We start from the raw sequence: 7,936 nt of genomic DNA on the forward strand, positions 1-7,936 counted from the left end.
ATGCAGGGGGTAAAATGGATGGAGACAGAGAGAGAGAGAGAAGGTGCTGCATGCAGCAGTGAGAGTGGTGGAGCAGGAACCTAGTTCGAGGGTTGGTGGCATAACAGGTATAAAGTGAGTGTGAGGGAGCAGAGAGAATACGGTGACCCTTATCCTGATAGAGCAGAGAGGTTATTGATGCTTGTCCTGCATTGCTGGACATTTCCTCAGACCGCAGATAGTGCACTGAGCTGGGTGGGGAGCTCAGACCATGCTCGGTGGGTCTGGTGGTGTGCCCCCCACTCTAGGAAGAGAATGGCCCCCTCTGTACTAGGCCCTCCGCTAGGAACTCCGTGTCCCTGTCGACAAACCGTGGTGTAATAGCCCAATACCTGCCATGCTCGGAGTAAACTGTGCAGGGCAACTCCAAACGGAGAAAGGTCAAACATGTGCCCATTGGCCTTTTAAAGATGGCACCAATGCCAGGGATCAGAGAATATCCAGGGGCATCTGGGCGATGGTGAGTTACTGCAGCCATGATGGGTGGGAGAATCGGGCTGGAATTGAATGAGAGGGACACCATGGGGTGGGGTGGGCAGTTAATGAGGTGAGTACGATACGATAGCACCAGGAAACTAGCTCAGCCTCGTGTGGACGATCCCTCTGTCACACTCAAGGAAAATCAAACAAAGATCAATTATTGTTAGAATCTGCCCAATGAGTCATAGATTCGGTTGAAACTAATTCCAGTTACAAAGATGCAGAACAAATGCTCATCTGACCTCACACCAATATCCCTTTTTCCCATCTTTCCTGGGAAGACAGGCTCATGTTACAGGATGTTATCGAAGTGTCTAATTTCAGCATTCTGAAACCTGGAAACACATCCTTCCATGACACTTTCTCTCAGTCTCCCCCTCTCTGTCTATACCCCAAACCCCTCCCATGTGGTGAGATTTAAAGTGATTCCCCCGCCATCTCTCTCTGGCAGTGATGTTCTCACCCATAGCACCCCCTTGTCATGGCACGATGGAGAGATGGAGCTAGAAATGGATGGGAGCTACCCATCCCGTCACTTCCAGCATGGGCTGCAAGTTTCCCCACGCTGGGCAGTGATTTATCACAGTGTTACTGAGCAATGCACTGGGGTGATGTACACAGCTTTACATGCTGGGAGGGTAACTGCTCCTGGGTTACAGATCAATGTACTGGGGTGGGGTACACAGCTTTACATGCTGGGAGGGTAACTGCTCCTGATTACAGATCAATGTACTGGGGTGGGGTACACGGCCCTACATGCTGGGAGGGTAACTGCTCCTGGGTTACAGATCAATGCACTGGGGTGGTGTACACAGTCCTACATGCTGGGAGGGTAACTGCTCCTGATTACAGATCAATGTACTGGGGTGGGGTACACAGTCCTACATATTGGGAGGGTAACTGCTCCTGGGTTACAGATTAATTCACGGGTGACCACTGCACAGATCACTGTGCTGGTCAGACTATCTGGTTGAGGTTTATAGATAATGCCCTGCTGTGATCTGCACAGCTCACTGCCCTGGACAGATATATGGTCTGGGTTTATAGACCAATGCCCTGATCTGATCTGCGCAGTGTTCCACTCTGGACAGATTGCTGCGTTGTATTGACCAGTGCAATGGATGAATCTGGACAGATTGCTGGGTTGTACTGAGCAGGACACTGGCCTGGTCTGCACAGTGTTCCACGGTGAACAGATATCTCCCTCTGGGTGTATGGTTTCTGGGCTGGTTCTGTGCGGTGGATTGAGAATGTGGTATATCTAACCCTTTCAGCTGATCTGGCAATGTCTTTAGTTCCCATTCCTGTGATTGGACCCTCAGTCTCTCATCCCATTAATGTTACAGTGTTCCCAGGGACAGTACATCATGTTGGTGGGGTGGGTAGGGGGGGAAAGGTGATGGACAGGTCAAGGGGTTCCCCGGAACGTTCTGTCCCCGACATTCTATAACTGACATTCCCCGGAACGTTCCGTCCCCCAACATTCCATAACTGACATTCCCCGGAACGTTCTGTCCCCGACATTCTATAACCGACATTCCCCGGAACGTTCTGTCCCCGACATTCTATAACTGACATTCCCCGGAACGCTCTGTCCCCAACATTCTATAACTGACATTCCCCGGAACGTTCTGTCCCCGACATTCTATAACTGACATTCCCCGGAACGTTCTGTCCCCGACATTCTATAACTGACATTCCCCGGAACGTTCTGTCCCCGACATTCTATAACTGACATTCCCCGGAACGTTCTGTCCCCGACATTCTATAACTGACATTCCCCGGAACGTTCTGTCCCCGACATTCTATAACTGACATTCCCCGGAACGTTCTGTCCCCGACATTCTATAACTGACTCTCCCCGGTACGTTCTGTTCCCGACATTCTATAACTGACATTCCCCGGAACGTTCTGTCCCAGACATTCTATAACTGACATTCCCCGGATCGTTCTGTCCCCGACATTCTATAACCGACATTCCCCGGAACGTTCTGTCCCCGACATTCTATAACCGACATTCCCCGGAACGTTCTGTCCCCGACATTCTATAACCGACATTCCCCGGAACGTTCTGTCCCCGACATTCTATAACTGCCATTCCCCGGAACGTTCTGTCCCCGACATTCTATAACCGACATTCCCCGGAACGTTCTGTCCCCGACATTCTATAACCGACATTCCCCGGAACGTTCTGTTCCCGACATTCTATAACTGCCATTCCCCGGAACGTTCTGTCCCTGACATTCTATAACTGCCATTCCCCGGAACGTTCTGTCCCCGACATTCTATAACTGACATTCCCCGGATCGTTCTGTCCCCAACATTCTATAACTGACATTCCCCGGAACGTTCTGTCCCCAACATTCTATAACTGACATTCCCCGGAACGTTCTGTCCCCGACATTCTATAACTGACATTCCCCGGATCGTTCTGTCCCCAACATTCTAGAACTGACATTCCCCGGAACGCTCTGTCCCCAACATTCTATAACTGCCAGTCCCCGGAACGTTCTGTCCCTGACATTCTATAACTGCCATTCCCCGGAACGTTCTGTCCCCGACATTCTATAACTGACATTCCCTGGAACGTTCTGTCCCCAACATTCTATAACTGCCAGTCCCCGGAACGTTCTGTCCCCAACATTCTATAACTGACATTCCCCGGAACGTTCTGATCCCGACATTCTATAACTGACATTCCCCGGAACGTTCTGTCCCTGACATTCTATAACTGACATTCCCCGGAACGTTCTGTCCCTGACATTGTTTGTGAACGGCCGGACGTCAGTGAATTGAACAAATGATAAGGTCCCGAAGGAAGAGATCCCGTTCCAGGGAGAAGGAGACACTGTTCCGAAGGCCCCTCAGGCAGTTAAAGGGGTGAATATGTTTTCCCTGCGTTTACATTTCTTCCCGACACAGGATCAACCACAATTTAGTTCAAAATACAGGAATTCACAAATTCCGTATGTCTTCAGGAAACTGGGATAGAATCCTTCAGGACAGCAATGCTTCCACCCTCCGTATTAGGAACTGGGAAGGAGTGACCTGTGTCTGCTCTCGAGTGATCGAGTGTGTGGGAATGTTCTAGAAACCATCTGTCCTTATGGATGTGTCTCTGTGTGTTTGGGGAGGGAGGGTTTCTTGTGGTTTATGTCACATTTTTGTCAGTAATTCAGACCTTCCCATTTGTTATTCCAGCTCCAATTATTTTAATAAATCCCTGAATACAGGGACACATTTGAAAATCTCACTGGATCCGCGATCAAACGGGTTCCTTTGCCTCCAGGCTGGTGGATAATGGGTTTGTTTTCCTTCCTCACAGTTAACGTAGTGACCATCTACGTCCTGCTTTATAAAGATTGTGGATTGTCTCCATGTGTCAGACGTTACCTGGGGGCCATGGCAGCGGCGGATCTCCTGGTCATTATCCTCGACCTGATCCTGAGACACATTCCCATTGTTTATCGGGAACAGTTTTATTTCCTGAGGGACTCCGTCCCCGTGTGTAATATCCACGCCGTCCTGCTTTACGCAGCCACTGACTGCTCGGTCTGGTTCACCGTCACTTTCACCTTTGATCGGTTTGTGGCCATTTGTTGCCAGAAGCTGAAAAGTAAATATTGCAGTGAGAAGACGGCGGCTGTGGTTCTGGGAGCAGTGACTGTGCTGAGCTGTTTAAAGGACATTTCCTGGTATTTTATGCTCACGGCTGGGTATTGGCTGGGGAACGAGCCCTGGTTTTGTGATGTAACAGAGGCTGTTGTATCCTCCAGTGTCTGGGTCACAATCGAGCTCCTCCACCACATTCTAACCCCGTGTGTCCCATTTCTCCTGATTCTGCTGCTCAATGTTCTCACCGTCAGACACATTTTAGTGACCAGCAGAGCCCGCAGGAGACTCCGCACTCACACCAATGGGGACGCTCAGTCTGACACTGAAATGAGAAACCGAAAAAAATCCATCATTTTACTGTTTGTCATCTCGGCCAATTTCATCCTGTTATGGTCAATGTTAATGCTGTTTTCTATATGGGCCCGGATGTGGGTGTTTGGGTATCGGTCTGTGTATCTCCATCACTTCGTGCAGGAATTGGGCTTCATGCTGCAGCTCCTCAGTTGCTGCACAAACACCGCGATTTATGCCGTGACCCAGACTAAGTTCAGGCAGCAGCTGAAGAATGTGCTGAAATATCCCTTCACCCAGATCCATCCATCCATCAAATTCCCGCATTAATCACACCATCCGGGATTTTCTCATTTCAGTTCAGTGTTTCAGCGATGGAGCAGCCTGTCGCTCTGGTAACAGACTGAGGGTAGCGCTGGGTTGTCCATCCTTATCCCACAGGGGGGTTACAGGGAAACATTTCAATGTTTCTTACAACTCAGGGGCCAGTGAGAAAAGGCACCACCCCACTGACTGTATCCATCACTTCCATTTGTAAACAATAAAAATGTTGATTAAAGCGTGCCGAGCAGCAGAGTGACCGATGTTGTTGGGTGTCTTTGTGTTGGAGAAGCTGAACTGGAGAGAGACAGACTCAGCCCCAAGTCCTGGTCCTCAGGGAAGGGGAGGGCACCGGGCCCTGAGCTCAGGAGCTGGGTTTAACTCCCTCTGTCCCTCCCACTCCAACCTGGCCTCCCCATTTCCTCTCCCCCACTCTTCCTCCTCAATTCTCTCCCTCTCTCTCTCTCTCTGCACACTGTGTCTCTCTCACCTCCTCTCCCTTTCACTCTCTCTGGTCCCCTCTCAGACACCACCCCTCAACCCCGGTTTCTCCACCTGCTTCCACTATTCTTTCTGCCTCACTCTCCCTCTCTCTCTCACACCCAACATGAGTTTATCCACCTGCCTCCACTCTTCTCTCTCCCCCTCACCCTCACTCTCTCTCCTGCCGTCTCTGTCTCCCTCCCGCAATTCCGTCTCTACCCCAATTTCTCCACTTCCCACATCTCTCAATCATCTCACCCCACCCCCCACACGCAGCTTCACCACCAACCCCCAGTCTCTGGGTCAGAGGGAGAGGGAAGGACTAGGGAGACAGAGTGTGTCAGAGAGAGAGGAAGGGCAGGACAGGAGGGAGAGAGATTGAGTCAGAGAGAAACGGAGGGAGGTGGGGAGAGAGAGAGACACCGAGGGAGGGGGATCGAGAATGGGAGAAGATGGAGAGAGAGCAAAGGAGCAGGGAGAGACAGAGGGAGAGAGAGAGGGAAGGGAGAGATAAGGTGAGGGAGGGAGAGAGAGAAATAGGGGAGGACATAATGAGAGAGGGGTCAGAGAGAGGGGGGACAGAGAGAGGGGGTACAGAAAAGGGGGAGATAGAGAGGGCGACAGAGAGAGGGGCACAGAGAGTGGGGGAGATAGAGGGGGGTCAGGGAGAGAGGGGGTCAGAGAGAGGGGGACAGAGAGAGAGAGGAGGACAGAGAGATGGCGACAGGGAGAGGGTGACAGAGAGAGAGGGGGACAGAGACAGAGGAGGGCAGAGAGAGAGGTGGGACAGAGTGTGGGGAAGATAGAGGGGGACAGAGAGAGAGAGGGGGACAGAGAGATGGCGACAGAGAGAGGGTGACAGAGAGAGAGGGGGACAGAGACAGAGGAGGGCAGAGAGAGAGGCGGGACAGAGTGTGGGGAAGATAGAGGGGGACAGAGAGAGAGGGGGACAGTGAGAGGGGGGAAGAGAGAGGCGGGTGGGAGGGTGAAGGGGCAGAGAGAGGGTGACAGAGAGAGGGGCACAGAGAGAGGGGATATAGAGAGAGACAGGGAGAGGGGTGCAGAGTGGGGGGGGAGAGGGGGGTCACAGAGAGGGGACAGAGAGTGAGGGATGGAGAGAGTGGGGGACAGAGGGGGGGGGACAAAGAGAGCGGGGGCAGAGAGAGAGAGAGCAGGGAGAGGGCGACAGAGAGGGGCAGAGAGCGGGGGAGAGATCGGCGGGACAGAGAGAGAGGGACAGAAAGAGTGGGGGAGAGAGAGAGAGAGGGGGGACAGAGAGAAGGGAGGACAGAGAGAGGGGTAAAGAGTGGGAGAGAGAGGGGGTCAGAGAGAGGGGGACAGAGAGATGGCAGAGAGAGGGCAACAGAGAGAGGGGGACAGTGAGAAGGGGACAGAGAGAGGGGTACAGAGGGGAGAGAGAGGGGGTCAGAGAGAGGGGAACAGAGAGTGGGGGGATGGAGAGAGTGGGGGACAGAGAGAGGGGGACAGAGAGAGGGGGCAGAGAGAGGGCGACAGAGTGGGAGTCAGACAGCGGGGGGGGAGAGAGAGGGGACAGAGAGAGGGGGACAGAGAGAGAGGGGGAGATAGAGGGGACAGAGAGAGGGGGACAGAGAGAGGGGAAGATAGAGGGGACAGAGAGAGGGGGACAAAGAGTGGGGGAAAGAGAGGGTACAGAGTGGGGGGGAGAGGGGGTCAGAGAGAGGGGGACAGAGAGTGTGGGGTTGGAGAGAGTGGGAGACAGAGAGAGAGGGGTCAGAGAGGGGGGCAGAGAGAAGGGGGCAAAGAGAGGGTAACAGAGAGGGGGTCAGAGAGCAGGGGAGAGAGATAGGGGACAGAGAGAGGAGGACAGAGAGAGGGGGAGATAGACGGGACAGAGAGCAGGGGAGAGAGATAGGGGACAGAGAGATGAGTACAGAGAGAGGGGGAGATAGAAGGGACAGAGAGAGGGGGACAGAGAGTGGGGGACAGAGAGGGGTACAGAGTGGGGGGAGAGAGGGGGACAGAGAGTGGGGGGATGGAGAGAGTGGGGGACAGAGAGAGAGAGGGGGGACAGAGAGTGGGGGACAGAGAGGGGTACAGAGTGGGGGGAGAGAGGGGGACAGAGAGTGGGGGGATGGAGAGAGTGGGGGACAGAGAGAGAGGGGGGACAGAGAGGGGGCAGAGAGAAGGGGGCAGAGAGAGAGAGGGGGCAGAGGGGTGGAACAGAGAGAGGGGGGACAGAGAGAGAGGGGGCACAAAGAGGCAACAGAGAGAGGGGAACAGAGAGAGGGGGAACAGAGAAAGGAGGAACAGAGAGAAGGAGGGATAGAGGGAGACGGGGACAGAGAGAGGGGGACAGAGAAGAGGGGAACAGATAAAGGAGGAACAGAAAGAAGGGGGGATAGAGAGAGAGGGGGGGACAGAGAGAGGGATCGGGTGACAGAGAGAGTGGGGGCAGAGAGAGGGCAACAGAGAGGAGGTCAGAGAGCGGGGGAGAGAGAGAGGGGATAGAGAGAGGGAGACAGAGAGAGAGAGGGGGACAGAGAGGGGGGCAGAGAGAGGGAGACAGAGAGAGGGGGATAGAGAGAGAGAGAGGGGGACAGAGAGAGGGGTCGGGTGGCAGAGAGAGTTGGGGCAGAGAGAGGGCAACAGAGAGGAGGTCAGAGAGCGGGGGAGAGAGAGGGGGCACAGAGAGAGGGTGGCAGAGAGAGTGGGGGCAGAGAGAGGG

This window comes from Chiloscyllium plagiosum, unplaced genomic scaffold (assembly GCF_037043375.1).
Source record: "Chiloscyllium plagiosum isolate Xiang-an unplaced genomic scaffold, Cpla_swu_hap1 HiC_scaffold_21, whole genome shotgun sequence".
Classification (NCBI taxonomy): Eukaryota; Metazoa; Chordata; class Chondrichthyes; order Orectolobiformes; family Hemiscylliidae; genus Chiloscyllium; species Chiloscyllium plagiosum.